Below are 27268 nucleotides of genomic sequence, written 5' to 3' on the forward strand. Positions count from 1 at the left end.
TCTCCTCCTTCTCCTCCTCCTCATCTTCCTCCTCTTCCTCCACCTCATCCTCCCCATCCTGCTCATCCCCATCCTCCTCATCCTCCTCCTCCTCCTGTTCATCTTCTTTCTCCTCCTCCTCCTCCTCCTCCTCCTCCTCTTCCTCCTTCTCCTCCTCTTCGTCCTCCACCTCGTCCTCCTCGTCCTCCTCATCCTCCTCGTCCTCCTCATCCTCCTCGTCCTCCTCGTCCTCATCCTCCTCGTCTTCCTCGTCCTCCTCCTCCTCGTCCTTGTCCTCCTCCTCATCCTCGTCCTCGTCCTCCTACTCCTTGTCCTCCTCCTCCTCCTCCTCCTCCTCGTCCTCCTCCTCCTCCTCCTCGTCCTCCTATTCCTCATTGTCCTCGTCCTCGTCCTCCTACTCCTCCTCCTCATCCTCGTTCTCGTCATTGTTCTTCTCCTCCACCTCGTCCTCCACCTTGTCCTCCTCCACATCCTCATTCTCATCCTCTTTATCCTTTTATTCCTCCTCCTCCTCCTCGTCTTACTCGTCCTCCTCCTCCTTGTCCTTCTTATCCTCCTCGTCCTCCTTGTCCTCCTCATCCTCATCCTTTTCCTCATCCTTGTCCTCCTCCTCATCCTCCTCCTCCTCATCCTCCTCCTCCTTATCCTCCGCATCCTTATCCTCCTCATCCTCCTCATTGTTCTCCTCATCCTCATTCTCCTCCTTCTCCTCCTCCTCATCTTCCTCTTCCTCCTCCTCGTCCTCCCCATCCTGCTCATCCTCATCCTTCTCGTCCTTCTCCTCCTGGTCCTCCTCATCATTGTCCTCCTCTTCCTCCTCCTCCTCCTCCTCCTGTTCATCTTCCTTCTCCGCCTCCTTGTCGTCCTCCTCCTCCTCGTCCTCCTTGTCCTCTGCATCTTCATCCTTTTCCTCATCCTCATCCTTCTCCTCCTCGTCCTCGTCCTCATCCTCCTTCTCCTCCTCCTCCTCCTCGCTGTCCTCCTCCTCCTCATCCTCATCATCCTCTTTGTCTTTGTCCTCTCTCTTCCTCCTCCTATTCCTCCTCTTCATGCTTCTCTGCCTCCTCCTCTTCCTTGTCCTCCTCCTCCTCCTCATCTTCTTTGTGCTTGCCCTAGTCCTTGTCGTCCTCCTCCTCCTCCTCTTCCTCCTCCTGCTCCCCCTCTTTCTCCTCGCCCTCCTCATCCTCCTTTCCATTGTCCACCTCCTCATCCTCATTCTCCTCTTCTTCATCGTTCACCTCCTCCTCCACATCATCCTCCTTGTCCTCGTTCTCTCTCTTCCTCCGCCTATTCCTCCTCCTCATCTTCCACCTCCTCTTGGTCGTCGTCGTCATCATTCTCCTTTTCCTCGTCCTCCTCCTCGTCCTCCTTGTCCTCCTCCTTTTCCTCCTCCTCGTCCTCCTCGTCCTCGTCCTCCTCGTCCTCGTCCTCCTCGTCCTCCTCCTCGTCCTCCTCGTCCTCGTCCTCCTCATTGTCCTCCTCCTCATCCTCTTCTTCCTCGTCCTCCTCCTCCTCCTCGTCCTCGACCTCCTCCTCCCTTTCCTCTACACATCCTCATTCTCATTTTCTTTATCCTCCTATTCGTCCTCCTCCTCCTCCTCGTCTTCCTCGTCCTCCTCCTCCTTGTCCTCCTTGTCTTCTTCATCCTCCTTGTCCTCCTCCTCATCCTCCTCCTCCTTATCCTCCGCATCCTTATCCTCCTTATCCTCCTCATTGTCCTCCTCATCCTCATTCTCCTCCTCTTCCTCCTCCTCGTCCTCCTCATCCTGCTCATCCTCATCCTCCTCGTCCTTCTCCTGGTCCTCCTCATCCTTGTCCTCCTCCTCTTTTTTCTCCACCTTGTCCTCCTCCTCCTCCTGTTCATCTTCCTTTTCCTCCTCCTCCTTCTCCTCCTCCTCCTTGTCCTCTGCATCTTCATCCTTTTCCTCATCTTCATCCTTCTCCTCCTCGTCCTCGTCCTCATCCTTTTTCTCCTCCTCCTCCTCTTCATTGTCCTCCTCCTCCTCATCCTCATCATCCTCCTTGTCCTTGTCCTCTCTCTTCCTCCTCCTATTCCTCCTCTTCATGCTTCTCTGCCTCCTCCTTTTCCTTGTCCTCCTCCTCCTCCTCATCTTCCTTGTGCTTGCCCTAGTCCTTGTCGTCCTCCTCCTCCTCCTCTTCCTCCTCCTGCTCCCCCTCTTTCTCCTCACCCTCCTCATCCTCCTTTCCATTGTCCACCTCCTCATCCTCATTCTCCTCTTCCTCCTCGTTCTCCTCCTCCTCCACATCATCCTCCTTGTCCTCGTTCTCTCTCTTCCTCCTCCTATTCCTCCTCCTCATCTTCCACCTCCTCTTCGTCGTCGTCGTCCTCCTCATCGTCCTCTTCGTCGTCCTCCTTGTCCTCCTTGTCCTCGTCCTCCTCGTCCTCGTCCTCGTCCTCGTCCTCGTCCTCGTCCTTGTCCTTATCCTCGTCGTCGTCGTCGTCGTCCTCCTCCTCCTCCTCCTCGACCTCCTCGTCCTTCTTGTCCTCTGCATCTTCATCCTTTTCCTCATCTTCATCCTTCTCCTCCTCGTCCTTGTCCTCATCCTTCTTCTCCTCCTCCTCCTCCTCGTTGTCCTCCTCCTCCTCATCCTCATCATCCTCCTTGTCCTTGTCTGAAGAGAGCTTGGCAGAAGAATGGTTGTACAAGAGGGGACATGATGCTGTAAAATTAATCCAAGTAGGGAGGGCTACGTGACTGCTGCAAGGTTCGCATGACCCTGAAGAGCAGATGGTGTGCAGAAACCAGGATATTGAAACTGCTTGGTATGTAGAATTAGTTTGAGAAGAACAGAGAAGTGCTAAGCTGTTCTAACTGCAAGGCCAGCTGGACAGGCAAGTATCAAACACAAAGATAGTTTTAAGATAACAGTACAAGTCACATAGCAACCAATCATGAGCTTGGCTTTTGCAATATGTATGAGCTAATTAACGAACATATATAAACTGTGTAATGTGTCACAATAAACTGAGACTTGATGATCATGATATCATGAGTCTTGTCTCCCGCGGCACCCTCCAACAACTGGCGCCTGAAAACAGGGACCTGATCCGAGCCTAAGGCGAGAGAGGTGCTGCGTTGGAGTTCGGGTCCTGCAGCTGGAAGGACGGCGAAAATAAAGAGAAGAGGCGAAACGCTCTGCTCCGCATCCTGAGTGACAGTAGAGGCGGGCTCAGCCGATACGTTCTGCCGAAGCCTGAAGGAGCCAGCAACGGTACCGATGTAACCATGGAAAGGCAAGCAGCATATGATTTGTTTAGTGCTTCTCTTAGAAAAAGGCAGATTAGAAGGATTGACTTAGGTAAGGATCTCCCCTCTCTATTGCATCATGCTGAGTCCTATGGCTTTTTTATTAACCCCCATAGTGTTCATGAACTTTCCGAATGGAGAAGATATAGGGATAAGTTGTGGGAATTAGTGTTAGATGATGACAAACCGGGCAAGAAAATGAGTAAACTTTGGAGAGTGGTTCATAACGAATTGTTAATGTGTCAGGCAGAAAAGTGATACGGACGGCTCGGGAGAAAAATAAGGAATGTAAACCCTCGCTTCTCTCCAGTGAGCCAAACCCTCCGGTTCTCACAAATTTTCCCATTCCCATCTCTGCTTCTGAAATGCCTGTACCTCCCATAGACACTGTTATGAACGAGCACAATAGGCTTTCTAATCCAATTAAAAAGATTTATTAATGGTAGAAAACGAAAGCAAATCAGCGCTGCGCTGGGCGGCAGTCATTCCAACTACCGCGCCTTCGTCCCCCGTCCCCCCCCACTTATTGGGTCTTCTCTTCCGGATGTGTGACGTTCTGGTGTCTTTTCTGCGCAGGCACACTCTGTTGCTAGGTGGTTGTTTTCTGCCTCTTGGTGGTCGTGGGATGAAGGCCAGTAGTCTTCCTCAAGGTTGTCCCTGTGATCTGGGAATTTTCTCAAAACAAGAAATGTTATCTCTAGGCACGTTTACTTGCATTTCACAAGAGTACATGTTTTGCTAAGCCCGTAACGGAACTGTCCTTGAAAGATACTCGCTTAGGTGCTTAGGTGCCTAGCAACATCAACTCCCTAAAACAGTTTCAACTCCCTAAAAAGTTTGTCACGGAATTGTCCTTGAGAGATACTTACTGGAATGCCTGGCAAAATGAGAACATATTCAGACAAGTGAAAACTCTAAGTAAAAACTCTATTCTATGGATGTGAGAAAACTCTATATTATGAACAAAAAGGCCCTATTTTCCTAACAATATCCCCCCTTTTTATTTTAACCCCCTTTTTGTTCATTAAAGCGCTCTAATTCCCTTTTGCTCAATTCTAAATAATTTTCAGTTTCTACTCCGCTAAGTGGCTCGTACTTTGATCTTACCATCATTAAATGTGCAGCTTCTAACCTATTTTTTCACTATTGTAATAAGCTTGTTAAGAATACATGGCCCAAAAGTAAGTACTAGAATTAGTAAAATTACTGGTCCTGCAAGGGTGGATAATAGAGTGGTTAGCCAGGGAGAATAGGTGAGCCAGGATTCATACCAACTCTGCTGGGATCCTCTTTCTCTTTTTCGTTGTTCTATTTGTTTGCGTAATTCAGCCATTGTGTCTTTTACAACACCTGTGTGATCTACATAAGTGCAACATTCTTCTTGCAAAGCAACACACAGTCCCCCTTGCTGTAAGAATAACAAATCTAATCCCCTTCGGTTTTGGAGGACTACCTCAGAAAGGGATTTTACTGATTTAACTAGTTCACTTATGGCTTTATCTATTCTACTCAGATCTTCATCTACAGATGTGCGCAGAGCTTTCATACCCTGGTTTTGACTTACTAAGGAAGCGACCCCTGTTCCTACTCCCGCTCCTCCTATGCTGAGCAAAATTGCTACCGTTAGTGCTGTAAGTGGTTCCCTTTTAACCAGGTAGTGTTCAGGGGTCATCTGATGTTCTAGTATGTATTCTTTTGGATGGTATACGATTCTGGGGATTATTAGAACTTGAATGCAGAAGTCTGAATTATTAAAGGCTCTTACCGATAGGCAGGGTGTAACTCCAAGTTGTTGACATACCCATTTAGTATTGACTGCTGGCATAAGCCAATCAGAAGGCTTGTCTGTTCTGCTAATGCTCATTGTTGTGTTGCAGAGGTGCCGCATATCTGCTGGAACCTTCCCTACACACCTTCTTTGTCCACTAACCTGGGACAGTGTAATGCCTGAAACACTATCTCCCCCCTTTCTCCAGAGACACTCTTTTGGATTTGTACCATTTATTTCTCTTGCCTCAGATGTAATCCCAATAGCTTCATAAAAGGGTGGATTTATCATATAGCAAAGCCAACATCCCTTGGTTAAGTTAGGATAAGTATGATTCAAAACTCCAAAAGTAGCTTGCATAATTTTCCATAAGGTTATATATTTCTGCACTAATAGCTGAGGTTCTTGATTACCTTTGTTTGATTTTATAACATTATCTCTGGTTTTATTACTGTCCTTTAAGTCATTGCTTATTACTGGATTTGGGCCTATAGGACTAGGGTCATGTGGCACTACCTCTTTTTTTATTTGTATCAGATTCCCTGGATCATGTCCTTCTATCCAATGCCTAACCCCCCATGTTTTGCCTATTAACCATCCAGAATCACTTGGTTGAGTGACATTTAGGTAAAGAAAGGTGCAGTTCCCAAGTAAGTTTTTCCCAGTCCAAGGCCACTCTCGTGGTCGTTTACACCCTGCTGGTCCATGCCCTACTTTTAAATATTTGTCCAATCCTCCACCCGGAGCCCACGCTGATGCTATTGTTTCACAGCCCCAATAGGCGCAGTAATAATGTTCAGGGTAATTACAGTATTGCTTCCCTGGGTTCGAAGCAGGGCACATATAGAAGCTTGTTAAATTTAACAGTCGCCCGCATTTTAAATTTCGAGTTAGATCACAGATCCCAATCTTAAAGCTCGGTGCTCCAGGTCCCGTTATTGTCTGTAAAATATGACGGGTATCGTGATCCTCCCATCTGCTTAAGGTCCATTTAAAGGGTTCATGTATATTAACTGTGGCACTCTGAAGGGGAAGCCATACAAACATAAAAACCCATAGGATTGAGTGATACGCACTGCAGGGGAGGATGTTACTTATCATGCTCAGTTTTACATTCCCATTTTCCCTCATTCCGTTGTCACCATTCTCATACCCATGATGATTTACGTTCTTTTTCAAGGTTTGGGAGGGCCCCTCATCCCCACTACCTACCTCTCTGTCTCGCCTGTCAACTTGGTTGCTGCAAGTTACAGGGTAAGCCATCTTCTCGACAGCAGAGATATTCTTCAGGGGTGGGATTGTTCCCTCTCTCCCACTTTGATCTCCGGGAGTTCCAGTTTTTCGTATTCAACTGTGGGGTGTCACACCTGAGCCTTTTGACTAATTTGCGACACTTGACCTGGACTATATCCGTGAGGAATGGACCCAGGGGTTCATTGGAATGGTAACAGTGGAATTCAGGGTTTATTCCTTTTATGAAAACCTCCCACCACTCAGGGGATCCTTTAGTCAATTCCCGAGTGGCAACCTTGTAATTTAGTACTTCAGATGTCAATTTGCGCTGCTCCAGCCAGCAGCATTGACATACACTTTTTGGAGCTCTCCCCTTTCTGCAGTGAGCCCACCACAATCCTTTACAGATTTTGCAGGAAAAACAGGCAAAAGGGTAACAATGACAATCTAACCAGCTACACTTTACTCTAATACTTTGATGTTCAGCATGGCCCTCCCCTTCCCAAGGTCTCTGCTCCTTTTCAAGTCGGATGAACCGATAAAAGGGCTGCTGGGCTGAATCCTCTAGACGTTTACAGTATCCTGGGTGTTTTGTTTCTCCAACCAGTTGTACTTGCAGTCCCCAGTTATCTCCAACCCAAATGTCCCTAGAGTTGATAGTGTTCATGAAAATTATTTGTAAGTCCTTTTTACTGTTAACTTTAAATCCCCCGGCTTCCCGTCAATTTTCCAGCTCGTTTCCCTGGAAGCTGTATGGAATCGAGTTGGATCCACCGGCCCCTTTATTCTGCTAGCATGAGTCCATCCCTTCTCTGCTGTGCGGACTGCGGAGTCAGTGGTGATTAAAACCAGATATGGTCCGTCCCACTTTGGGGTGATTGAATCTTCCTTCCAGCTTTGGATGAGGACCCAGTCGCCGGGTTGTACCTGGTGTAACACAAGATCTAGGGGTGGTCTTTGGGCCCACATCCCCTTTTCCCATAACTGTTTTTTATATTTCATTAAAGTGGTTAAATATTTATTAATACTTTGATCAGTAATGTTAGGATTGGTTTGAACTTTTTCTAGGGAATAGGGCATCCCATACAGCATTTCAAATGGGGACAGTCCTATATCAGCTCGTGGCTGAGTTCGAACATTTAATAATGCCAACGGCAGACATTTTATCCAGGGTAGTTTAGTTTCTAGTACTAATTTGGTGAGTTGTTTCTTAATTTCCCCATTCATTCTTTCTACCCTCCCCAAACTCTGTGGATGCCAGGGAGTATGTTGTTCCCATCTTATGCCCAGAGCTTCTGCTAGCATCTGTGTTATTTTTGAAGTAAAATGGGGGCCTTTATCAGAGTCTATCGTCTCTGGGACCCCATATCTAGGTATTATTTCTTCCAGCAAGGCTTTTGTTACTGCCCGAGCTGTCTCCCTGGCAGTGGGGATTGCTTCCACATAATGTGTTAAATGATCCACTATAACCAAAAGATATTTTAGTCTCCCTATCTTGGGGAGCTCAGTAAAGTCTACTTGCAGATTTGAAAAGGGCTTCTTTGCCACTGGCCTCCCACCCAGGGGTAGTTTCCTTAGATTTTTCCTGTTTACCCGTAGACAGGTTGGACAACTCCTAGTAATCCCTTTCGCTAAGTCATGTAGGCCCACTGTCATATAATGGGTGGCAAAGTGATCCACCAGTCCTTGAGCGCCCCAGTGTGTTCTCTGGTGTAATTTACTGAGCATCCGCTGAGCTATGGCTCTAGGTAGAACTTCCCTCCCATCCTTTAACAGCCATTTCCCTGATTCCTCTTTCATTCCTAATTTTGTAAGCTTCTCCTGTTCTTCTATTGTAAATATAAGCTTATCCTGGGTAGTCGACTCAGGGTCCTTTGGGGTATCCACAAGGTCCTTCCTAACTCCCTCACTTAAAGTTAGTGTTTTAATAATTGCAGCTTTCTTTGCCTCATAGTCTGCTGCATTGTTACCCCTACTCCGGTAATCCATTCCCCGTTGATGCCCTTTTAAATGGACCACCACTATCCTTGTAGGGCCTCTCAAAGCCCTCAGGAGGGCTACTATTAGTTTCTGATGTATTAAGTCCCTTCCCTGTGAGTTCACGAGGCCCCTCTCTTCCCATAATTTCCCAAAAGTGTGTACCACCCCGTATCCATATTTAGAATCTGTATAGATGGTCCCCTCTTTTCCTTCTAATAGCTCCAAGGCTCTTAGGATAGCGTATATCTCGCAGGCTTGGGCTGACCATGTTTTGTCTAGGGCTCCAGATTCGATTACTTCTAAGTCAGGCCCCCCCACTATGGCATATCCTGATCTTCTTTGACCCTCGACTACTCTGGATGATCCATCAACAAACAATTTTTCTCCAGTTTCTAATTCCTCTTCTTCTAGGTCAGGTCTAATTTTGGTTTGTTCTTCTATAGTGATTACACAGTCATGCATCAGTGATTCAGTTTCGGGCTCTCCGAAGAGGAAGGAGGCTGGATTTTGCAATGAGGTGGTTTCTAAAGTGAAATTAGGGGTTTCTAATAGAATCCCCTCATACTTTAGGAGCCTGGCATCAGAGATCCATTTGTCCGCTTTTTGCTGCATCACACTCCGTATGTTATGTGGAGTTAACACCTTCAGAGTGGCATTAAAGGTGATCTTCCTTGTTTCTTCTACTAACTCTGCACAGCCTGCAATTATTTGTAAACAGCCCGGCCATGTCCTACTTACAGGGTCTAGAATTTTAGATAGATATGCAATAGGTTTCTTTTTCCCCGCCCAGGCCTGGGTAAGTACTCCATAAGTTACCCCATCTGTAATATTGACAAATAAAAAGAAGGGCCTCTTTAAATCTGGGAGGCTTAGGACTGGAGCATGGACCAGAGTTTCTTTTAATTCTTGGAATTTAGATTTTTCCTCTTCTGTCCACTTAAGGTGCCCATCTTGGGTAAGTTTTTGATACAGAAATCTTGCCTTCCCGCTATAGTTCTCAATCCACTGTCTACAATACCCTGTAAGTCCTAATATCTGACGAATTTGTCGTTTATTTTGCGGTAAAGGCAGAGATAGGATTGCTTCTACTCTATCTGGATCAATTCTCTTTTCTCCCTTTTTCAAATAATGTCCCAGGTACCTAACTTCCTCTTCTACAAATTGTAGTTTTGCTTTAGAAACTTTTAATCCTTTCAGTCCCAGGAAATTTAATAGTTTGATACTTTCTTTCCGGACTTTGTCTTCTTCTTTACCTGCTATTAACAAATCATCCACATACTGAACTAGCTTTACCTCTGGGTCTGTTTTATAATCTTGCAAAATTTGTTCTAGGGCTTGCCCGAATAAATTGGGAGATTCCGTAAATCCTTGAGGTAATACAGCCCACCTGAGTTGCTGTCGCCTCCCCGTGTCAGGGTCCTCCCATTCAAAGGCAAAATAATCTCGACTGGATTCGTCCAGAGGGCAGGCCCAAAAGGCATCTTTCAGGTCTATTACACTATACCACTCGTTTTCAGGTCCTAATTTACTCAAAAGGGTATAGGGATTTGCCACTACTGGGAACCGAGCCACGGTTCGCTTATTAATTTCCCTAAGGTCGTGCACCAATCGGTAGGATCCATCTGCCTTTTTTACCGGGAGTATAGGGGTGTTAAAAGGCGACATACATGGTTCTAGCAGTCCTTTGTTTAACAGCCTTTCAACTTCAGGTTTTAACCCTTTCCTCCCTTCTAGTGAAATTGGATACTGTTTTATTCTTACCGGGACCTCGGGATTTCTGATTTTTACTGTAAATGGGGTTATATTTAATTTGCCCACAGTCCCTGGATTATACCACACTTCAGGGTTTATTTTCTCTTCATCTTCTAAACGGAGGGAACAGAGTCTAATCTTTAACTCCTTCTCTACCACCTCAATTTGAACTCCTAATTCAACAATCAAGTCTCTCCCTAACAAATTGTAGTCCGCTTCAGGAACTAATAGGAAATCACCCACCCCCATTTTAGTTCCCGATTCTACCATCACCCCTTTAATAATTTGTACTTCAAATGGTTCCCCCTTAGCCCCTATTACCGTGGCTGTCTGTTTCGATAAATTACAGCCCTGAGGCAGAAATTGAATAGTAGATCTTTCTGCCCCCGTATCGACCAAGAAATCTATTTCCTGGCCCTGGGGACCCACCTTCAATTTTATCAAGGGCTCTTTTTGATGTTTCCCGGTCCCCATAAAGTAGAGCCCCTGACTCCCCTATTCGATTTTGAACTCCTCCTCGTCCCTAAGCCTCCTTCTGCACTCCTTCTTGAAATGTCCCTTCTTACCACAATAATAACACACCCTTTCTCCTACCTTTCCCTTGTCACCCTCCCTATTCCGGGTGACTCTCTTCTGTCCTTCCTCCGCCCGCCTGCTTTCCCTCACTGCAGCAACCATCATTTTCACCTGTCTCTTCTGACTTTCATCCTCTCTTCGGACATAAACCTTCTGCGCCTCTCGCAATAATTCTGCTAAATCCCTGTCCTGCCAATCATCCATTTTCTGTATCTTTCTCCTAATATCATCCCAGGACTTAGAGACAAACTGGACTTTAAGAATTGCCTGTCCCATTGGGTCATTCGGGTTTAACCCCGAGTACAGCTGAAAACTTTTCCTTAACCTCTCTAACCATTCAGTGGGGGTTTCATCCTTCTTTTGTCTGTCATTAAATGCTTTATTTATATTCTGGCCCCTAGGAACGGACTCTTTTATGCCATCAATTAATATGGTCCGAAAGTCCCGCATGTTAGCTCTATGGGCCACATCCTGGTTATTCCAATTGGGATTCTGGAGAGGCCATTTGGTATCGGCCGGGTGCTGGGCATGTGCGGGTTGGGCATCCCAGACCCGCATTCCAGCAGTTCTTATCATGTTCTTTTCCTCAGCCGTGAATAAAATGTTAAGTATAGATTGTAATTCCTCCCAAGTGTATATATTAGGACCTAAAAATTGATCCACCCGCTCTGCCATGCCCAGGGGGTCTTCTAACAAATTTCCCATCTCCTTCTTAAAGTCTCTAACATCCCCTGAACTCGAGGGCACCAAAATAAACCCAATCCCCGGCTGTGGTCCCCCCATCGGCATTTCCCTTAAAGGAAATAGTTTGCCTCGCGTCTTACTTCGGGTAAGAGGACCACGCGAGCCTGAGGGTTGATCAGAGTCTGAGTCTGATTCTTCCCCATCCGATTGTGGAGGAGGAGGGGGTGCATCTGGCGCAGGGGGAATGTAGGGCGGGGGTGCAATAATTACTTCTTCCGCTCGCCCCTTCTTTTTCTTTCCTCCTGAAACCCCCGAGAGTTTAAACACAAGCACCTCCGGCTTTTCTGTCCAGACTCGGGCATAGGCACTCTCCTCAGGGTTAGAAGGTTGTTTAGTGTTTATCCAACCATTCAACAGTTGCTTTACCCAGTCCTCTGAGGACCCAAAGATGGGCCAAAAAACACCTTTAGAAATCTCTTGTCCTCCCCATACTTCTATGCAATAGTGTATCATCTTTGCCTTATCCTTCCCAGGTGCTCCTGGAAAGTGCTCCCAATTTGCCAGCATAAACCCTAAGGGACTATCCTTAGGAATTGGGGGAAGTTTTACCCCCACCGGGGAGGGGGATTTACTCTTACTCTTCCCTGCCCCATGTCCTCTGGAGTACCTTCAATCACTCACGACAGCACAATCGCTTCCCCTGGTTCGTGGCCCAGGCCCTCGCGAGCTCTGGAAAACGCACTACTAAGGGTCCACACTCGCTTGGAGAATCCGGCTGCCGGTTCTCCTCTCATTCACACACACACTCGCCGTACTCTGGGATCCCGAACCCCGCCCAGACGGATCCCTCTATACTTACGCGTCCTGCGTCTTCGTCCGGACTTTGTGCACAAAATTTAAGGGGTACCCTGGGCCCGCTTCCCTTTCTTGCTTTCGCTTTCTAGGCTTTTATGTTTGTCGGTCGGGATGAGGGTAGAAACCCCGGTCTGAGTCCGCTCAAAGGAGCGGAATCGTGGCGCCCCTCTCAGAGAGAGGTTCCCCAGATCCCCGATCCGAGTCACAGCACCAAATTGTTATGAACGAGCACAATAGGCTTTCTAATCCAATTAAAAAGATTTATTAATGGTAGAAAACGAAAGCAAATCAGCGCTGCGCTGGGCGGCAGTCATTCCAACTACCGCGCCTTTGTCTCCCGTTCCCCCCCACTTATTGGGTCTTCTCTTCCGGATGTGTGACGTTCTGGTGTCTTTTCTGCGCAGGCGCACTCTGTTGCTAGGTGGTCGTTTTCTGCCTCTTGGTGGTCGTGGGATGAAGGCCAGTAGTCTTCCTCAAGGTTGTCCCTGTGATCTGGGAATTTTCTCAAAACAAGAAATGTTATCTCTAGGCACGTTTACTTGCATTTCACAAGAGTACATGTTTTGCTAAGTCCGTAACGGAACTGTCCTTGAAAGATACTTACTGGAATGCCTGGCAAAATGAGAACATGTTCAGACAAGTGAAAACTCTAAGTAAAAACTCTATTCTATGGATGTGAGAAAACTCTATATTATGAACAAAAAGGCCCTATTTTCCTAACAGGATCAGGTCCCTGCTTTCGGGCGCCAGTTGTTAGAGGGATGCCGCGGGAGACAAGACTCATGATATCATGATCATCAAGTCTCAGTTTATTGTAACAGATTACACAGTTTATATATGTTTGTTAATTAGCTCATACATATTGCAAAAGCCGAGCTCATGATTGGTTGCTATGTGACTTGTACTATTATCTTAAAACTATCTTTGTGAATGATACTTGCCTGTCCAGCTGGCCTTGCAGCTAAAACAGCTTAGTACTTCTTTGTTCTTCTCTATCTATTTCTACATACCAAGCAGTTTCAATATCCTGCTTTCTGCACACTATCTGCTCCTCAGGGTCATGCGAACTTTGCAGCAGTCATGTAGCCCTCCCTATTTGGATTAATTTTACAGTATCATGTCCCCTGTTGTACAACCATTCCTCTGTCAGGCTCTCTTCACATTGTGACACCACAGGGCCTCATGGAACTGTGGAGACCATTATGACACTTCGGGGTCTCATGGAACAGAGGGGTCATTTTGTCACTGCAAGACCCCAGGGAGCCAAAGGTCCATTGTGACATTGGAAGGCCTCATTGAATCATGGAGACACCATTAAGAGACTTCACAGCTTCATGGAACCAAGGGGCCATTGTGACACTGTGGGGCACCATGGAATAAGCAAAGCATTGTGACACTGTGAGGCTTCATGGCACCAGTGAGACCATTGTGACCCTGGGGGTCCCCACAGAACCAAGGGGACCATTGTGACACTGTGGGGCCTCGTGAAGCCAAGAGGCGTTTGTGGCACGGCAGGGCTGCAGGGAACCAAAGGTCCATTGTGACACTGCAGGGCCTCGTGTCATCAGTGTTCCATTGTGACCCTGTGGAGCTAAAGGAGATCATTGTGACACCGCAAACCCCCAGGGTCCAAAGGTCCATCGTGACATTTTGGGCCTCATGGAATAGAGGAGTCCCGTGCCATTGTGGGGCCTCAAGGAACCACGGAGACCACTGGGACACTGTGGGACCCCAAGGAACCAAGGGAGCATGGAACAGGTCTGGCTGGTTTGGCCTCCAGGGGCTGCCTGACAGCTTGGCACCTGGAGGGTCTCTTCTTATCTGCTATTGAAGCACTGGGGCTCAGGCTTTTCCTTCCTATGGAAAAGAACTCTCCTTCTCCTCTAGGCACACATGGCCAGAATTGGGATTTCACCTCCATTTCCTTATATCCAGGGATTGTTCCCATGGACATATTGCCAGGACAAATCTGGCAGGCAGTCGTTTGGTAAGGGTCACTGCTTATCTGCCTCCAAAACACGGGGGAAGGCTTCATGCTTTCCTTCCTTTGGGAAAGAACTGTCCTGCTTCTCCAGGGGCCATGGCCAAACTTGAGATTGTTTCCAAAATTCCCTATCTCTCAAGACTGCCCCTGGACAAAATCTGCCATTCCTGATAAGTCTGGCTGGCCTTGGCCTAATGAGGCTCTCATCTACCTTCCAAACAGTGGGGCTCTATGCTTTCCTTCCTATGGAAAAGAACTGTCCTTCCCCTGCAGGTGCCAATGGCCATAGTGAGATTTCACCTCCAACGTTGACTGTTGTGACAGACTGGAAGAGATTGTTGGCTGGAAACATTTCATGTGTCGGGGAGGAAGGGGCAGGTCCAGCCTTGCCCTGCCCTGGAACCCCAGCACTGCCCTGCCCTGGAACCCCAATCCCCCCAGAGCCTCTATCCCAGCCCAGCAGTGTCTGCCAGTCCCTGGCACCGCACAGGCAATGCTCCACAGCCACCTCTGGAGCCCCAGCCCAGCTCCTGAGTGACCAAATGACCCCAGGTCCCACCTGCGGGAAGAGCCCAGGAAGACCAAGGGGTATTTAAGGCTGAGCACAAGGCAAGCACACATCTTGACCCTACCTCCTCTGGAATTTCCATTTGAACATTGCTGGAATCCATGAGATGGTATCTGAGTGTGTGCTTCTCTGTATCTTATTTTTTTCTCTGTATCTACTTCTTCTATTTCTGTACTCTTGCAAATATTGATTAACTTAAAACTGAACAGGCTTAGAGTTTGTGAGGTTGAATGGGCCAAATTAATGCCTTGAGAAGTTTTTGTTTTTTGTTTTTTGTTTTGTTGTTGATTGAATGCCATATTAAAATGTTTGCCAAAGTTTCACTGATTTTCTAAATTTCCCAGTAAAGGCTGTTTTGTTGTTTAGAGCTCCTGAGAAACTCTTGATAGTATTGCTCCAGTGCATCCAACTCAGAGGACACAAATTATTGTCATTCCGTTTAAATGTCTCCATGAGAGAGTTTTTTAGTGGATGGGGGTCAGGGCTTGTGTGTCCTGCTTGGCACAGCCCAGGCAGGGCTTTCACAGCCCCATCCCACACTCCATTTCCCAGCTGGAGCCGCTGGTTCCTCTGAGTTCTGCTGCCCCAGCCCCAGGGACGCTCTCCTTGTCTGCCCATTCCCCCAGGGTCTCTGGGCAGGGATGGCCTCAGTGGGGGCTGCTGACATCCTCAGGAACTTGGAGGCTGCTGCTGAATTTTACTGCTCCAGAGGCTTCTTCAGCCTTCAGCTCTTCAGTTCAGGAATTCAGTGCCCCAGGGCTCATTAACATTCAGAACACCTTAACAAGCCAAGCCTCTGGGAATAATTTGATTTAAGCTTTCAAATCCTTTGTGGTTGGTTAGGCGGATTCCATTAGTGTAGTTGAAATGAATGAATTTTATTTACACAGGGAGAGAGAAAATATTTTTTAGGTCCTGTTTTGATTTTTTAGTTAATACATTGATATGTGAAATCTCCAATTGACACTGAATCCAAGTACCTCCTCCTGCAGTTTGAATAGATATGAAAATCAAGACCCTTTGTGGCTGACAATCCATCAGATTCTGTCCCTACCCCCACCCCACCATTTCCCCCATCCAAGCCCTGGCACTCAGAGCAGTCTGTGCAAATCTGAGCTCCCTCCAGCCCAGGCTGCACCTGCAGGTTTCAGCTCCTTGGCTCCAACTCCCACCTGCTTTCCTTGGAGAAGGAGCTGCCCCAGACACAGAGGGATGTTCATTTATTGCCAGCCAACAAAGCCAAGGGAAGGCACAGCTCCATCCAATGCAAAAGTCATTCCTCTGCTGGATATTAAATCCATTGTGCACAGCAGACAGTCTCAGAGCAATGGAAAACACCTTTTGTGCCCAGCACAGATCCCAAAGTCCCCCTAAACCCTCCCTGCCCCAATTCTGCCCAGATTTGCTCTTTGCACACACGAGTCACAGGCTGAAGGCAGGAGCTCCCTCCATGGCCAGAGGGAGAAAAAGAGGGAAAGTGGATGAAGAGCTCTCCTGTGCAGAGCCAAGGTCCAAGTGCCCCTGCAATGGGAACCACAACTCATCAGGTTTGTGTCCTTTGGGCTCAGGGATGGTGACACTCAGAGGCACAGAAAGGTTTCTTGCCAACAAACACAAGTTGAACATTTGAACAATTTAATAATCATCACAGCTCTTCCCTCAGCTCTCTGGGATGTCCCAGCAGCATCTGACATGTTCCCCGTCCCCAAGGGATTTCTATACAGGGACAGTTTTAGACAAAGACATAAGAAAAGGCAATTCTGTGACGGACAAAAACACAATTACAATGTTGACTAATGTGATATTTATTAGAACTTCTGAAAGAGTGGACAACTCCCTGAAGCTCAAAGCATGAAACCAGTCAGTGGAGAGGCACTTGAATGACCCGAGAGCACCTAGATGAGGAAATCTGGGAGCACCAGGAAGGACATAGATCCAGTTGGTCTAGTGAAGAGATGTCCTTAGACATACCCATTTCAACAGAAGACTTGGAAAATCCTGAAGGAAGAGGGAGGTGATATAATAAATTGAATATTGGTGATGCAAATAGAAGGCAAGATCAGTATTTCTCCTCATGCCATCAGTACACTTCCAGGAAATTCCTGATCCTGGTGGGAAAACTTTGCCATTTCTTAACCATTCTCAAGTGACCCAGAAAAAAAAAATAACCATTTGTAATATGAAATGTACAAGTACTAACATCTGTGGCCCTTTTCCAGGCAGACATCAGCTGTGTGCCCATGGACAGGCAGTGCCACTGGTGCCCTGAGGTGCCGAGCTGGGATTGGATCTCTCAGAGAGGAGCTGAGGGAGAGCAGAGCACCTTGCAAGCTGCAGGTCCCTGCCAGCCCCGCAGGGCTCCTGTGCCATCAACATCTGCTCTGCTCCAGTCTGGAACAGGGCCCAGCACGGTGCCGGGATCATCAGAGAGCTGAGGTGTGAGCTGGAATTCCATGCCCTCCCCATGGCGCAGCAGCCCTGCATTTCCCTGCTCCAGCCTTGGTCTCCAGCACAGCCATGGACACTGATGGTTTCTGTGCCAGGCTCTCCCAGCCCAGCCCAGCTCCCTGCCAGCTCTGCCAGCTGCCCTGAGCTCTGGGCAGCACCAAGGGCCTCTCCCCAGCACAGCCCAGCCGGCTCTGGCCCCACAGCTCTGCTCAGCCCAGGCTGCTCTGGGCACTGCCCCACGGCCTCAGCCCCTGCCAAGGGCACAGCAGCAGCTGCAGCTCAGCCAGGACTCAGCCCCACCATGGGGGAAGGGGCTTGGCCAAGGCCAAATGAGCTCCCTGGCTGCCCTGCTCCCCTCTGCCTGAGGTGCTGAGAGCTCTGCAGCCCCTCCTGCCATCCCATCTGCCCAGGCCAGCACAAGAGCCCCGGCCCTGGGGCACTCCAGAGCTGCTCCTGCTCCAGGCCCAGGGCCCATCCCAGAGCTGGGGCAGCCACAGAGCTGTGCCCATTTCTGCTCATTGCTGCTCTGATGGGGATGCATCCTCAGCCACTTGGGGGTTGATGATGAATTTTACTGCTCCAGAGGGCTCTTCTTTCTTGAGCTCTTCAGTTCAGGAATTCAGTGACAAAAGGCTTCTAAACATTTGTTCAAAGTGCCATAACAAGGAAAAACCCATGGGAATAATTCAAGTCCTCAATTCTTCTGTGGTTAATTAGACAGATTTCAGAAATGTATACAAAGGGAATATACTATACTGAAAACAGGGCAGAGAGAATTGTTATTTTCCTGTTAATAGACTGATATCAGCAATGTCCAATTGATATTTAGCCCCAGCACCTTTTAACGCTGTCTGAACATATATGAAACTCAAGACCCTTCATGGCTGACTATCAATAACACTTTGTCCCCACCCCCTCCCCACCATTTCCCTCATCCAACCCCTGGCACTCAGAGCAGCTGAGGAATGGAGTCACATCCAGGGGTGTCCCCAGGGCTCAGGACTGGGGCCAGGTCAGTAAAATCTCTTTATTGCTGATCTGGACGAGGCCATCGAGGGCACCCTCAGTCAGTTCCAGGTGAGCCCAGGCTGGGTGGGAGTGTGGCTGTGCTGGAGGGCAGGAAGCTCTGCAGAGGGATCTGGACAGGCTGGAGCCATGGGCCCAGGACAATGGGATGAGGTTCACCAAGGCCAAGGGCCGGGTCCTGCCCTGGGCTCACAGCCACCCCAAATCCCTGGCCATGCCCTGCCCCTGATCCCCACAGCCTGTCCTGTTTCCTTCATCCCTGCATTACCAGGGACTTTCTGGGACAAGGGAGCTCTGCTCTGGGGATGGAGGGAGGGCCCAGTGCCACCACTGGAGTGGGAACCACAACTCATCAGGTTTGTGTCCTTTGGGGGTCAGGAACTGGTGAGACTCAGAGGCACAGAAAGTTTATCTTCATGGCCAACAGACCATGGTTGAACTATGTGCAGGATCCCAGCAGTGTCTGATGAGTCCACCATCCACAAGTGATTTTCATGCTAGAATGAATTTCAGACAAACGTGGTTCTGTGATAGATATAAACACAGTTAGGTTCTTGTATCAGGATGCTCATCCTGAAGTGGGGGAAAAACAGCTCAAACAATTCCTGATGTGCAAAACTGTCAGTGGTGGATGGAGAAGGGAGGTCAGGCTGCTTTTGGTGCTGAGGATATGCTGAAATCAGCCTGACTCATTTCATCTCCTCCTGGCCTGGCTGATCTCCCCTCTTTCCCCTTACACCCATTGGCTTTTGTCTCCCACCAGGCCACCGGTGAAGAGCCTGGCTCTGTGTTCTCCATCCCCTCCTCGCTGGCACTGCCAGGCTGGGATGAGGAGCCCCTCAGCCTTCCCTGCTCTGGGCTGGACAAGCCCAGGTCCCTCAGCCTCTGTACACAGCCCGAGGGCTCCAGCCCCACCTTGGAGGCCCTTCCCTAACCCTGCTCCAGCTGCCAGACATCTTTCCTGCCCTGGGGAACCCAACCCAGGCCACAGAGACCTGGATAATCCATGTCCTTGATGTCCTGGGAACACAGCCCTGGCCCCTTTTCCCCGTGTCATGCTCTGGGGTGGATCCTGTGGAACATCCTTTGGTGGAGGCTGTGGCTCCAGGGGGACCGGGGGGATACCAGGGGACAGGGACCCTGCTGGGCATGAACAGCATTGGACTTGTTGGGAGAAACTGTGAGGGGGAGCTGGGGCGGAGTGACCAACCCAGTGACCATACAGAGCCCTCCTGGGATGTCACACAGCCCCTCTGTGATGTCACACAGCCTCTCTGAGATATCACAGCCCATTCTGTAATGTCACACAGATGGTCTCTGATGTCACATCCAACTCTATGATATCACAGTCTGCTCTGCAATTTCAAAGCTCTTTCCTGTGATGTCAAAGCCTCTCTGTGATGTCACAGAGATGGCCTATGATGTCATAACTTCTTGATGACATCACATTAACCACTCTGTGATGTCATGGACCATTCTGTCATAGATCACTCATGGGATGTCATAGCCCACTTTGTGACCTCATGTTTCCAGATGATAAATTGTCTCCACCAGGTGAGCTAACACCTGGAGCTTGTTCTCCAAAACCAACAGGCCTATGGAGACCACACAATGCCCATTGTGGGATAAGGGGAACTGGAAGTTCACCAGCCTCAGTGTACTGCCAGCTCAGCCAGGCCCCTGGGAACATTGGGGTCCAAAACCACCAGAAACCACCAGAGAGACCTCCAGGACAGAAGAACACATGGGTAAAGGGGAGGGGAAATATGTTAATGATTCTGGGGAAATGATTATCAGATGTGTGTTTAGTCCAGCACAATCAATGAATATGTGTGCAAAATACACAATATGAACAGAAACTTTCCTGTACTCAGCATGCTCGGCTTTGGGAGGAGCTATCCCCCGTGCATCCCCCTGAATAAAGAATGCTGCTTCTTAATGCTGCACTGGTGTTAAGGAGTTTTCTGTTTTACTGAATTTTTGGTAACACTCCACTCCCAAGGAAAGCTCTGTCTCCTGCTGTTCACAAACAGGGAAGGGCTGGTGGCAGATGTGGGGGTCAGAGGCTGCCTGGGGCACTGGGACCATGAAATAATCAAGTTTTCAATGATCTGTGCAAAAAGGAGGGGCAGCAACAAAACTTCCACACTGGAATTAGGAAGGGCAGACTTTGGCCTATTTAGGATGCAGGTTTGGGGAGTACAAAATCAGGTACTGAATTTTTTTTAAGGGAAAGAGCCCTTAAAAACAAAGGGGTTCAGGAACAATGGACACATTTTGAGAAAGCAATCTTAAAGAGGATGGAGCAGCCTGTCACAGTGTGGCAAAAGATGACCTGGTGAGGAAAATCACTGTCCTGACTGTCCGTGGAGCTTTTGTGGGAACTCAGGGGAAAGCAGAGAGAGCATTAACTTTGGACAGGTCAGGCAACTTAGCAAGTGTTTAAGGAGAATGTTACATCATGCAGAAAGAGAAAAGGAAAGAGGTGAAATTTCACTTAGAGATTAACCTGAACACTTCTGTGAAAAATAATAACAAACGTGTCTATGATTAATAACAAAACGTGGTATAAGGAGAACCTCTACTCTTTATTGGATGCAGTGGAAATAAGAGTAACCAAAGATAAGGGAAAGGCTGAGGTAGTTAACACCTTGTTTGACTCAATTTTCAATATATGGAGAGATTGTCTGTTGCAGTCATGCTGGCATGGTAGCATGGAGGAAGGTTTTAGAAAGGCCTTGGGAATGGTAAACTGAGGAAAAGGATACATTCATGTATGCCCCATTGTATTAGAAAGGCCTTGGGAATGGTAAACCGAGGTAAAAGATACATTTATGTATGCTCCACTGTTTCGGAAAAGTCCCGCTTCAGCATTCCTCTGTAGACCCCCTTCTCCCCACCCCTGAGCAGCTCCCATTGGACCTGGCCCCTGGGGTGGTTCTGATGTGCCTTAGCTGAACACTGTCTCTATTGTTTAAGACCTTATCTCTTAATTTTGCTGTATAAAACTGTATCTGGGCAATAGCCCAGGGCCTTTTGGTCCCTGCAACCGTTCAGGCAATACAATCTATCTGGACAAGCATACCACTGGTCTCTCTTGGTCTCTTTATCTCGAATCCTAGAGGCGACTGAGGCAGCGCCGCAGCTCGGACCGTGCTAACCCAGCTGCTGCCTGGTAAGCCCAGGGCAGCGGGACCGCGGAAAACCCCGGCCCCGAGAGGGGACAGCTAGCCAGAGGGTCCCGGGGGGCCGGGGAGGGACGGGGGACAGCGGCGAGAAACCCCCGAGAGCAAAGTGGCGGTCGAAAGAGAAGCAACAAGTGGCGCACCAACGTTGGGCTTTGCACTGGTCTGAGCAAGCCTGCCGCAGCCATCGTGAGCAGTGCACTGGCTAGGAGCTTTTCCAGACACTTTGCAGTGTCACCGCGAGCTACAGAGCAGAGAGCGGTGTGAATAAATCGCCACGCAGGCTGTCAGGTGTGCGGGGAGAAGCTCTGGGATCACGCTGGTGGTGTGAGGCATTTGCCTCTCCACACATCCCAGCGGGACTGTTGCCGTGGAGACAGACGCCGATTTCTGTCCGGTGAGGTCTCCATGGGTCGGACGGCACCTCTCCACACCCAGGAGAGTGCCCGGGGTTCGGGAACCGTTGCTGCAGTGGTGTCTAAAGGACGGCGGTGGGTGAGTCTCGGTACTGGGGGGCAGGGGCCCGGCCAGGAGACATCGGCTCCTGTGTGCCCGTGGGGGGACACACCAGCGCGCAGGCGTGACGGGAGTCTCCATCGTAGCTTTAGAACTTTGGGTTTGCTGCAGTAATTGGTTGAGATTTGCTGTGAAGCCAGCCATGGGTGTTAGGCTGACTAAACAGCAGAAAGAGATTTATAAACAAGTTCGGGAGCCCCTGCTGAGTGTGTAAGAGAAGGGTGACCTTTTTGTTCGATGCAGCTGCAGATAGTAATTTGTTTCAAGGAAGTTTGTTTTTTTTTTTACAGCGGTAATAGGCAACAGGCTGTGAATTGCTGATAATACGCATTCCTAACCTTTTACAGCGGTAGTAGGCAATAGGCTTTGCATTGCTTAACTGATAACACGCATTTCTAAGATAACACGTATACTTGAGACTGTGAGAATCCCCAGATCAAAAGACACCTGTGAGGAAGACAACCAGCCTTCATCCCACGACCACCAGAAGGCAGAAAACGACCACCTAGCAACAGAATGCGACTGCGCAGAAGAAATGAGTGAACTAAGGAAGAAGATAAAAAGAGCGAACTAGGGGATCACAGGGGTGGCAGTTTGGCGGAGCGGTTGCTCCCCTCTGTCGCCGCAGCGCTGCTTTTTGCTTTGCTCTCATATACTCTCTTAAATGAATTAAATAAATTCTGTTAATTGCATCAGATGGCCTCTTGTGCTCAATCATAACAATTTGGTGCCGTGACTCAGATTGCGGATTTGGAGGACCCCTCTCTGGGAGAGGCACCACAACTCTGCTCTTTTGAGCGGACTCAGACTGGGGGTCTTGTCCTCATCCCGACCGACAAACCCAAAAGCCTTGAGAGGAAAGCAAAGAAAGGGAAGCGGGCCCAAGATACCCCTTAAATTTTGTGCACAAAGTCCGGACGAAGGCGCAGGACGCATAAGTATGAGGGTTCCGTTCGGGCGGGGTCGGGATCCCGGAGTGTGGCGAGTGTGTGAGTTGCATGAGAGGGGAGCCGGCAGCCGGACGCCCCAAGTGAACGTGGACCCTCAGTAGTGCGGTTCCCAAAGCCCGCGAGGGCCTGGGCCACGAACCAGGGGAAGTGACTGTGATTATTTGATTATTTGTGTGTGTTAGAAGGCACTCCGGAGGAATGGGGCAGGGGAAGAGTAAATCCCCCTCCCCAGTGGGGGTAAAACTCCCTTCGGTTCCTAAGGACAGTCCCCTGGGATTCATGTTGATCAATTGGGAACACTTCCCAGGAACGAGAGGAAAGGATAAAGCAAAATGATACATTACTGTATAGAAGTGTGGGGAGGGAAGGAAGTTTCCAAAAATGCATTCTGGCCCATATTCGGGTCCTCAGAGGAATGGGTTAGACAAGCTCTAAACATCTGGGTGAGCACTAAACAACCCCCTAACCCAGAGGAGAGTGACTATGCTAAGATCTGGGTGAGTCGACCAGAGGTGTTTGTGTTCAAACTTTCCGAAAAACCTAAGGGGAAAAGAAAGGGACGACCAGAGGAACTGATAGTAGCTCCACCCCCTTATGTTCCTCCTGTACCACAAGCACCCCCTCTCCCCTTATCGGATGATGAGTCTGACTCAGATTCTGAACAGCCTAGCCCAGTCACCCAGAGCAGGGCAAAAGGCAAACTGTTTCCCCTGAGGGAAATGCCCATGGGAGGGCCACAACCAGGAATAGGATTCATTTCTGTTCCCTTGAGCTCGGGAGATGTGAGAGATTTCAAGAAGGAGATGGGAAGCCTATTAGAGGATCCTTTAGGTGTGGCAGAAAGAGTGGATCAATTTTTGGGCCCCAATATATACACTTGGGAAGAACTGCAGTCCATACTTAATATCCTATTTAGGGTTGAAGAAAAGAACATGATTAGGGCAGCTGGAATGCGGGTCTGGGATGCCCAGCTGGCACATGCTCAACACCCAGCTGACACTAAGTGGCCTCTTCAAAATCCTAATTTGGAATAACCAAGACCAGGATCATAGGGCCAATATGCGGGACTTCCGAACCATATTAATTGATGGTATTCGGGAATCGGTCCCCAGGGGTCAAAATATAAATAAGGCATTCAATGACAGACAGAGGAAAGATGAAACACCCACTGAGTGGCTGGAGAGGCTGCGAAAGAACTTCCAATTATATTCAAGATTAAGACCGAATGATCCAATGGGGCAGGCAATATTAAAAGTGCATTTTGTATCCAAGTCTTGGGACGATATTAGAAAGAAGATACAAAAGATGGAGGATTGGCAGGATAGGGATTTGGCAGAGCTGCTGCGGGAGGCGCAGAAAGTGTACGTCCGGAGAGAGGAAGAGAGTCAGAAGAGGCAAGTTAAAATGATGGTTGCTGCGGTAAGGGAAAGTAGGAGCATAGAGACAGGACAGAAGAAGTTTACTCGAGACAAAGCGGGTAATAAAGAAAGGGGGGGGGAAAACGGAAGAAAAGACTTGTTATTATTGTGGCAAAAAGGGACATTTCAAGAGAGAGTGCAGAGTGCGGCTTAGAGATGAGAAAGAATTCAAGGCCGACTAGGGGGGTCAGGGGCTCTACTTTATGGGGACCCGGAGACATCAAAAAGAGCCCTTGATAAAATTAAAGGTGGGTCCCCAAGGCCAGGAAATAGAATTCTTGGTCGATACAGGGGGGAAAGATCTACCATTCAATTCCTGCCCCAAGGCTGTACCCTGTCAAAACAGACAGCTATGGTAGTAGGGGCAAAAGGGGAACCATTTGAAGTACAAATTATTAAAGAGGTAATGGTAGAATCAGAAACTAAAATGGGGGTGGGTGACTTCTTATTAGTCCCTGAAACAGATTACAACCTATTGGGGAGAGATTTAATTGTTGAACTCGGAATTCAAATCGAAGTGGTAGAAAAGGAATTGAAAATCAGGCTTTGCCCTCTTCGATTGGAAGATGAAGAGAAAATAACTCCTGAAGTATGGTACAATCCGGGAACCGTGGGCAAATTGAATATGACTCCATTCACGGTAAAGATCAGAAACCCTGAGGTCCCGGTGAGAATAAAACAGTACCCTATTTCACTAGAGGGAAGGAAAGGATTGAAACCCGAAATTGAAAGATTACTAAATAAAGGATTATTGGAACCATGTATGTCGCCTTTTAACACCCCCATACTCCCAGTTAAAAAGGCAGACGGATCCTATCGGCTGGTGCATGACCTTAGGGAAATTAATAAGCGAACCGTGGCTCGGTTCCTAGTAGTGGCAAACCCCTATACCCTTTTGAGTAAATTAGGACCTGAAAACGAGTGGTATAGTGTAATAGACCTGAAAGATGCCTTTTGGGCCTGCCCTCTGGACGAATCCAGTCGAGATTATTTTGCCTTTGAATGGGAAGACCCTGACACGGGGAGGCGACAGCAACTCAGGTGGGCGGTATTACCTCAAGGATTTACGGAATCTCCCAATTTATTCGGGCAAGCCCTAGAACAAATTTTGCAAGATTATAAAACAGACCCAGAGGTAAAGCTAGTTCAGTATGTGGATGATTTGTTAATAGCAGGTAAAGAAGAAGACAAAGTCCGGAAAGAAAGTATCAAACTATTAAATTTCCTGGGACTGAAAGGATTAAAAGTTTCTAAAGCAAAACTACAATTTGTAGAAGAGGAAGTTAGATACCTGGGACATTATTTGAAAAAGGGAGAAAAGAAAATTGATCCAGATAGAGTAGAAGCAATCCTATCTCTGCCTTTACCGCAAAATAAACGACAAATTCGTCAGATATTAGGACTTACAGGGTATTGTAGGCAGTGGATCGAAAACTATAGCGGGAAGGCAAGATTTCTGTATCAAAAACTTACCCAAGATGGGCACCTTAAGTGGACAGAGGAGGAAAAATCTAAATTCCAAGAATTAAAAGAAACTCTGGTCCATGCTCCAGTCCTAAGCCTCCCAGATTTAAAGAGGCCCTTCTTTTTATTTGTCAATATTACAGATGGGGTAACTTATGGAGTACTTACCCAGGACTGGGCAGGGAAAAAGAAACCTATTGCATATCTATCTAAAATTCTAGACCCTGTAAGTAGGGCATGGCCGGGCTGTTTACAAATAATTGCAGGCTGTGCAGAGTTAGTAGAAGAAACAAGGAAAATCACCTTTAATGCCACTCTGAAGGTGTTAACTCCACATAACATACGGAGTGTGATGCAGCAAAAAGCAGACAAATGGATATCTGATGCCAGGCTCCTAAAGTATGAGGGGATTCTATTAGAAACCCCTAATTTCACTTTAGAAACCACCTCATTACAAAATCCAGCCTCCTTCCTCTTCGGAGAGCCAGAGACTGACCCACTGACTCACGACTGTGTGATCACTATAGAGGAGCAAACTAAAATTAGACCTGACTTGGAAGAAGAGGAGTTAGAGACTGGAGAAAAGCTGTTTGTAGATGGATCATCCAGAATAGTAGAGGGCCAAAGAAAATCAGGGTATGCCATAGTAGGGGGACCTGACCTAGAAGTAATTGAGTCCGGAGCCCTAGACAAAACATGGTCAGCCCAAGCCTGTGAAATATACGCCATCCTAAGAGCCTTGGAATTATTAAAGGGAAAAGAGGGAACCATTTATACAGACTCTAAATATGGGTATGGGGTAGTACATACATTTGGAAAATTATGGGAGGAAAGGGGCCTTGTGAATTCACAAGGAAAGAACCTGGTGCATCAGAGATTAATAGTAGCCCTCCTGAAGGCCTTGAGAGGCCCTGCAAAGATAGCTGTAGTTCATTTAAAAGGGCATCAGCGGGGAATGGATTACCGGAGTAGGGGTAACAACGTGGCAGACCATGAAGCGAAGAAGGCTGCAATTATCGAGGCACTGACCTTGAGCGAGAGAGCCAGGAGGGATCCTACAGATACCTCAGAGAATCCTGGGTTAACCACCCAGGATAAATTTGTATTTACTGTAGAAGAGCGGGAGAAACTTGCAAAATTTGGGATAAAAGAAAAATCGGGGAAGTGGCTGTTAACAGATGGGAGGGAGGTTCTGCCTAGGGCCGTAGCCCAGCAAATGCTTAATAAATTACACCAGAAAACACACTGGGGCGCTCAAGGGCTGGTAGACCACTTTGCCACCCATTATATGACTGTGGGTCTCCATGATCTAACAAAAAGTATTACTAAGGGTTGCCCAACCTGTTTACGTGTAAATAGGAAGAATTTAAGGAAGCCACCCTTGGGAGGGAGACCCGTGGCAAAGAGGCCTTTTACAAATTTACAGGTAGACTTTACAGAGCTTCCCAAAGTGGGGAGGATAAAATATCTTTTAGTTATAATAGATCATCTAACACATTATGTGGAAGCAATCCCCACCGCTAGGGAGACAGCCCGAACGGTGACAAAGGCCCTGCTAGAAGAAATAATACCCAGGTATGGAGTCCCAGAAA

At 48.0% G+C, this 27268-nt stretch overlaps 1 protein-coding gene across 1 annotated transcript in view; it reads left to right on the top strand.

Annotated features, from left to right (window-relative positions):
- Positions 1-27268, top strand: part of LOC144246555 (uncharacterized) — a 196701-nt gene that overhangs the window by 67963 nt on the left and 101470 nt on the right. The window lies entirely within an intron of this gene.

The sequence above is a fragment of the Lonchura striata genome, chromosome 6 (genome assembly GCF_046129695.1).
Source record: "Lonchura striata isolate bLonStr1 chromosome 6, bLonStr1.mat, whole genome shotgun sequence".
Taxonomy (NCBI): domain Eukaryota; kingdom Metazoa; phylum Chordata; class Aves; order Passeriformes; family Estrildidae; genus Lonchura; species Lonchura striata.